This window comes from Amborella trichopoda, chromosome 7 (genome assembly GCF_054954075.1).
Source record: "Amborella trichopoda isolate Santa Cruz 75 chromosome 7, AtrichopodaSantaCruz75HAP2 v2.0, whole genome shotgun sequence".
In the NCBI taxonomy this organism is placed as follows: Eukaryota; Viridiplantae; Streptophyta; class Magnoliopsida; order Amborellales; family Amborellaceae; genus Amborella; species Amborella trichopoda.
Window position 1 is genome coordinate 18068285 of NC_142342.1, and position 7601 is coordinate 18075885.

Here is a 7601-nt window from a genome sequence, read left to right on the forward strand (position 1 = left end):
ATCAAATTTGGGTTTTTTACTATTTATAATGATTTTTTTAGTAAAATAGCGCGTTTACTAGATTTCGTGTCAAAACAGGCATCTGCTGGGTTTTGGGCTGGCATAATGGTTCCGGTTCACAGGGTGAGTTGTGTGACCTATAGATTTTTGGTTTACTAGACCATTTTGATCATAAGGGTCTGAGAAAACCACAAAACTTGCCAGATTTAAGCAGAGTGTCTATAGTTGCCCCTCTTTGGCGCTCCCTATCCTTCAAAGGACAGGAGATTGGCAAAGAAGTGGACACGCTATCATTCCTTGTCCTTCAAGGGGCAGGTGAACGCGCACTCCTAATCCTTCAAGGGACAGCTGAGTAGCAATTGTAGACTCTTTGACATTCCCTATCCTTCGAGAGGCAGGAGAATGCCAAAGATAAATGACATTCCGACGTCATGTGGGCAGATGGCACACCAACTATCCCTCCAAGCCATTGCACTCCTATGCTCACCCACCTAGGGCATTTTCATCCTAGGGTTTTCGGCCTGAGGTGTCGACGAGTTACACAAGCTCGAAACTGGAGGTGGATTTTACAGCCATGCCACTTGACCGTAGGGTTTTCTCAGTTTGAAATTTTTAACCCTGGCCATTTCTTTGATTTCCTTAGGGGTTTCCTAAGGCTGTCTGTAGGAAAAGGCTTTCTATAGGACATGACTTGTCTGATCAATTCCGAATAGAGAGGTGAGACAGCAATGCGGTAATCGCAACAACGCGGTGTTCATTATATATGGGTGCCCATAGTCCTCCGTTGTTACAAGCCCTTTTATAAAATTTTTAATGTAGGAAGGGATTTAAAATAGAACCCAGAGAAGGGACAGGCTACAATTTTAACAAAGAAATTAAAGTTGTTTAAAGCACAAAACATATAGTGAAAATTTTGAAAAGAGAGAGATATTTTGAAAAACAATGTTGATTAGAAGCTTTAACTCCTGCAACCATAGAGCCCTCTAAGCAGTTGAGCGTCATGCAGAGATGGAGGGTGTAGTCGGCAGTTATGCTCATACGACCGACCGTGGAATTTTTTTTTTTTTATATATATATTTTTTGCTACCCTTATTGGGTGGTGGTTTACTTTTAATATGGGTCTTATAGTTTTACCACTTGTGACCCCTTTGGTGGACCCTATGTTAGCGTATTGGGTCCTTGCATGAATCTTCAGGACGAGAAATCATCAAGTATTTCTTTATCTTCCAACCTCAGCTCTTTTGTTGCAATTCAAGGAGAGTTCTCTGGAGTTTTGAGTGAAACAGAGTCTTGAAAATAAGGATATTACCCCTAGGTGTTCAGAATCTTTTTGGATTTTCGATTTTGTTCCTCCACCACCCACCTTTCAAAGTTTTAGACGATCTAGGTCTTTAACAATGTTTCATCAGGCTAATGCTTATTGATTTTCTTTTAACACCACTTTGACTCAGAGGAAAGACAAGAAGAGGCTTAGAGATAAAATACTTCGAAGAGTAGAAGGACAGAACTTCTTTATTTTATCTCATCGCCCCGGGGTTCCTTTCGGATTTTTAGCCCGGTGACATTTTTTCCAACGCTAAGGAGTCCTTTCAAATTTTTAGCCCTGCGGATGAGATTTTTTATTTATTTTCTCATCGCCTAGGGGTTGCTTTCAAATTTTCAGCCCCGTGACATTTTTTTCAATGCTCGGGAGTCCTTTCGAATTTTAGCCCAACATATGAGATTTTCTTTTCTTTCTTTTTTTTTCCCTCTTTTTTTCTTTTTTTTTTTGATGAAGAAAAGAATGACAAAGGAAGAGGAGGGGAAAGAAGAGTCAAAGGTGCCTCTTTTTTTTTTTTTTTTTAGCAATTGACCTTAAGATCGCATATGGTCGATCATCTTTCCCTCCACCAAGCGACAGGGAGGTTCTAATATCGGTCTTCCTCTGATTTCCCTTGACCTGGGTTGGCATCGAAAATCGTTTTAACAATGGTTGTTGAATCTCCATTGAATTTTTCCATTAAAATGTTCCACTTGAACATTGATTTTGGGACTAAAAATCACTCTTAGTTTCCTAATTCCTTAGTCTTCTATATCGACGGATAGGCTCATCAGGGTTTTCCTTCTAATGGAGTACTTTATGTTACACATTAGGCTCTAATTCCTTCTAGAGTCTGAGGCATGAATGCTTGATTTGGTTATTTGCAATGGAGAGTGATCACCCAATTCCTTTCGATAATCTTTTTCATTGCAAATTTCGAATTGTCTCTCGGGGGTTAACTCCGTAGTAGACTCCTTCTCAGTGCTCGAGCTTAGATGAGACTTTAACACAAGAGGAGTGGTTGAGTTGGTACTAGATGGCCTTATGACATGTTGGGAGTCAACAAAGAAGGGTTCAATCTCATTATTTGTCCCTATTGTATCATCTTCATGAGAGGATTTTGCCCTTATTGAATATTTTGATGGAGTTTCCACTGCAGGGCTTTCTGTTCCGTTGGGAACTTGCTCTTCATAGGATGCATTCTCTTGACATGGTGCTGCTCCGGTTATCGAAGTTGTGCTCATGTTGTTAATGAGTTTTAGAAAGCCTGCCTCTTAAGGAGGTAGCATGACCATATTTTCAATATTCAATTCTTGATCCCAGAATGGTGGATCGCTCAAGAAATCTTGTGAAGGTGGTCCTGGTGGGTCCCTTAGAATTTTAAAAGGTTTGACTTCTTTAGACATTTGAGGTGTTGGCCCCTTATTTGGACGCGTAGTGTGAAACTTCGGGGTGTTGGCCCCTCATATGGAAGATGACCCCCTCTCATTAGGTCTGACCATGTCAATCTCTAGGGTATCATCTTCGTCATGCTGGTCCCACTTAGGATAGTCATCAGAGTTCGGGGACGAAGAGTTTTGTCACACCCCAAGAATTTACAATACTGTTATTCCTGAGATGTGATAGACAAAACATCTATACATCTATTGATAGGACAAATTTACAGTGGCGAGGTCTTACAAAGTAACAAAAGAAAGCTAACACAACAACAATATCTTCCAAGGTTGATCTTGACTAGCACTCAAAGTGAATCCGCAGTTGTCTTGAAAAAATGTTTACCATAGTTTGATGAGTTTGGCTACTCAGTAAGTGATCATCATAATCTTAAAAATAATCATGATTGAAAGATATCAATATTTTCCAAAATGAGATCTATTAATAGAAATGCATCAACAGTTTCACTTTCAATAAATGCATAATTAAGTATAATCCGAGTAATTGAAATGCTTATAACACTTTTAACGGCAGTGCATAATTCAAAGGATTTCACAAAATACCCTACTGGCGTCCCAAGTAGGTCACCTATATACCCCATCAGCGTTCTGATGGGTCCACTTAATCCCTATCGGCGTCCCAAATAGGTCCACGTAATCCCTGCAGGTCCACCTATACCTCACCGGCGAACCGGATGAGTCCACTTAATCCCTACCGGCGTCCCAGATAGGTCCACTTATACCTCACCGGCGAACCGAATGAGTTCACTTGCATACTTAAATTATTTCTAAATCTCTTTAAACATTCGAAAGCAGCAATATCATGTACTCAACATATCACTGAAATCATTAATATGAATTTCACTTAAACCATTAATAACAGTCACTCTCTATAACATTTCAAAAATAACCAATCAAATATTTTGGGCTCAAATTTAGAAAGGTAGCAGTTTGTAAAGGCATTCTAGCATAATTGCCAATTTAATATGTATAGAAAAAAACTCTTATAGAAATTCAAGAATATGGAATTATCACAATTTATGGGATATCAATCCACAAATAAACATTTCACAACAATACTATAATCAATTGCAAAAATATCAATTTTTAAATAATAAGGCAATCATTTGCACATGAATTGTACAATGTCTAAATATTCAAAACAGTAGAAAGAAATATCACAATTTTACTAAAAGCAAAAATGTCACTTTTATTTCTAATAATTTGATAGTATCTAAAATTTTCTAACAATAGCCAAGAAAAATAAAATATCACAATTTTTATTAAAAAGATTATTTTTCAAGATAATGAGGTCATGTGCGCATACAATTTATCGCATCTAAAATTCATGATAATAAGCAGAAATAATTATTTCATTTTATTTTTAAAAAGAATGTATTATTTTTTGAGACAATGAGGTCACTTACACATAAAACTGATAAAATAAAGATCCTAAACGGAAAAATCACTATTTATTAAAAATAGACTATTTTTCAGGAAAACGATGTCACTTACCCACAAATATTTGAAGGGGAGCTTCCGATAAAAAATTCAGTTCGAGAGAGGAGTTCACTGTGTTTCGACTAGAGAGAGAGAGAGATCTCAAAATTTTCTAGGATGGGAGTGCTCACCTCCCCTGTTTAAATTCTTATAACGTATTATTATATTATTTTATTAGGCTCTACCTCATACCTAAGGTGTCGTGTTAAGGGTCTATTTTTAACATATGAAAACCACGTCCACTAAGGGATGTGGCAAGCAGCAAGCAAAAGTTTAAACCAAGTAAAAACCTTTGAAAATAGTGATGGTCCCCAAGGACCATCACACTCAAACAGACCATCACCTATTTAAAAGTATCTTTTCTCCTTTTTTTTTTTTTTTTTTCTTTTTTTTTTATTTTTGAAATTTTAGGATTGTTACATTCTTCCCCCCTTAAAGAAATTTAGTCCTCTAAATTTGTGTACCTGATTACTGAAAAAGATAGGGGTATTTTTCTTTGATTTCGTCTTCTCGTTCCCAAGTCGACTCTTCTCTTGAATGGTACTGCCATAATACACGGACCAAAGGAATCTCCTTATTACGCAACACTTGCACACTTTTATCCAGTATTAAAATTGGCTGCTCAATGAAGGATAGGTCCTTCCTGATCGGTAAAGGTTCATATTTTAAGATATGGGATGGGTCGGGCTGATATTTTCGTTATGAAGATACATGAAAGACATTATGGACGTTTGCCAATTCGAGTGGTAAGGCAAGTCTATAAGCGACACCTCCGATTCTTTCCAGGATTTCAAATGGTCCGATGTAACGTGGGCTCAACTTTCTTTTCTTGCCGAATCTCATAATGCCTTTTATTGGTGAGATTTTTAGGAAAACTCGATCACCTTCCTCAAATTCAAGATCTCTCCTTCGGTTATCGGCATAACTCTTTTACCGACACTGAGCTGTCTTAAGACTTTCACGAATTAATGCTATTTTATCGGAGGTTATCTGGACAATTTCTGGCCCCAAAAAGCTTTCTTTCACCAACCTCGTCCCAACATATGGGTGACCTGCATTTCCTTCCATACAGGGCTTCGTATGGTGCCATCTGAATACTGGCTTGGAAGCTATTATTATAAGCAAACTCAATCAGGGGTAAATGGTCATCCCAGCTTCCTGTAAGGTCAATAACACAGGCCCTCAGCATATCTTCCAAGGTTTGGATGGTCCTCTCCGATTGTCCATCAGTTTGGGGGTGAAAGGCAGTACTAAAGGTGAGTCTCGTCCCCATGGCTGACTGTAGTCTAGCCCAAAATTTAGAAGTAAACCGAGTATCCCTGTCCGATACAACTGACAGGAACTCCATGCAACCGTACTATTTCCTTAATGTACAACTGAGCCAGTCTATCCAAAGTGTACGTCGTGCGAATCGGTAGAAAGTGAGCAGCTTTGGTCAACCGGTCCACAATGACCCAAATGCTATCATGTCCTGAATTTGTTCTAGGCAAGCCAGATACAAAATCCATAGAGATGTGCTCCCACTTCCATTCTGGCACGGGTAAAGGCTGCAACAACCCAGCGGGCCTTTGATGTTCATCTTTTACTTGCTGGCATGTTAGGCATTTAGACACAAATAGTGCTACCTCTTTTTTCATATTATTCCACCAAAAGGTTTTCTTCAGGTCCTGATACATTTTAATACTTTCGGGATGTATCGTATAACGAGAATGATGTGCTTCTTCTAAGATAGCTTTCTTTACACTCTCATCATTCGGGATACAAACCCGACCTTTGAATCTTAGCAAATCCTCACTACATATAGAGAATTCATCTCTTTTTCCTTGCTTCACCTCTTCTATAATTGTTATAAGCTGAGGGTCTTTCTTTTGTGCCAATCGAATCTGTTGGATTAATTGGGGTTCCGCCTTAATGTTGGCAATCATACTTACCACACCATTAATGGACGGAGTTGGATGCCAATCCACTATTTCCTTTAACAATCGCATTTCTTGGATCATTAGATGAGTTAAGACTCCCGTAGATTTTCTACTTAGAACGTCTGCCACAATGTTAGCTTTTCCTGAATGATAATGGATTGTATAATCATAATCTTTTAAGAAATCCATCCATCTTATCTGCCGCATATTTAAATCCTTCTGAGAGAAGACGTATTTCAAACTCTTATGATCCGTGTATATTGCGAATTGCTCACCATATAGATAATGCCTCCATATTTTCAAAGAGAATACTATTGCAGCTAGCTCCAAATCATGAATTGGATATTTTTTCTCATATTCTTTCAACTGTCTGGATGCATATGCCACTACTTTCCCATATTGCATTAATACACAGCCCAAACCTTTATATGAAGCATCACCATAAATCACAAATCCCCCACTCTCCTCAGGAATAGTTAAAATAGGTGCTGAAGTTAATCGAACTTTTAGTTCTTGAAAACTCTCCTCACATTCACTTGTCCATTCAAATTTGACATTTTTCTGTGACAATCGAGTCAATGGGGTTGCGATTCGAGAAAATCCTTCTACAAACTTTCTGTAATATCCTGCCAATCCCAAAAAGCTTCGAACTTCAGTCACATTACTTGGTTGTTTCCAATTAACAACGGCTTCAACCTTTGAAGGATCAACTGATAGACCTTCCTTTGATATAACATGTCCTAAAAATGTCACTTGTTCAAGCCAAAATTCACATTTACTAAGTTTGGCATGCAATTTCTTTTCTCTTAATATTTGCAATATCATTCTTACATGCTGCTCATGTTCCTTCTGATTCTTGGAATAAATTAAAATATCATCGATGAATACCACAATAAATTTATCCAAAAAGGGCCTAAAGATTCGATTCATCAAATCCATAAATGCAGCCGGTGCATTGGTTAATTCAAAAGGCATGACTAAAAATTCATAATGGCCATACCTTGTTCTGAAAGCTGTCTTGGGAACATCTTCACTTTTAATCTTAAGCTGATGGTATCCAGATCTAAGATCAATTTTTTAAAACACTTGTGATCCTTGTAATTGATCAAATAAATCATCAATTCTAAGTAATGGATACTTATTTTTCACTGTCACTTGGTTCAACTGTCTATAATCAATACACAATCTCATAGTCCCATCTTTCTTTTTGACAAACAATACTGGAGCACCCCAAGGTGACACACTGGGCCTGATAAAACCTTTATCTAATAATTCTTCCAATTGTTGTTTCAGTTCTTTAAGTTCTGCAGGAGCCATTTTGTAAGGTGCCTTAGAAATTGGTGCTACCCCTGGAAATAATTCAATGGAGAATTCAATTTCCCTGTCAAGCGGTAATCTTGGCAATTCTTCTGAAAAAACGTCGAGAAATTCTCGGATAACCGAGTGGTA